The sequence below is a fragment of the Penaeus monodon genome, chromosome 30 (genome assembly GCF_015228065.2).
Source record: "Penaeus monodon isolate SGIC_2016 chromosome 30, NSTDA_Pmon_1, whole genome shotgun sequence".
Lineage (NCBI taxonomy): Eukaryota > Metazoa > Arthropoda > Malacostraca > Decapoda > Penaeidae > Penaeus > Penaeus monodon.
This window is the reverse complement of record NC_051415.1, coordinates 31,218,552-31,218,780: the sequence shown is the minus strand read 5'-3', so window position 1 is coordinate 31,218,780 and position 229 is coordinate 31,218,552.

Genomic DNA, 229 nt, shown 5'->3' with positions numbered 1-229 from the left:
TACCACTAGCAACTGCAAAGCCCTAAGAGAGAAACTCACTAACTCCCCAAATTCTAGTAGTTTTCAAAAGACAATTAATACCCTGTGAATAACTCACTAGATCCTACGTCCGTTGTGGGGATCCTGTTTACCACCAGAGGACCACTCGGCGAGCCTTGGCCAATCCTGCGCACCAATGGCCAATCAACGCAAGAAATTTACGTAGCAAATATGACAAAACAGCAATATT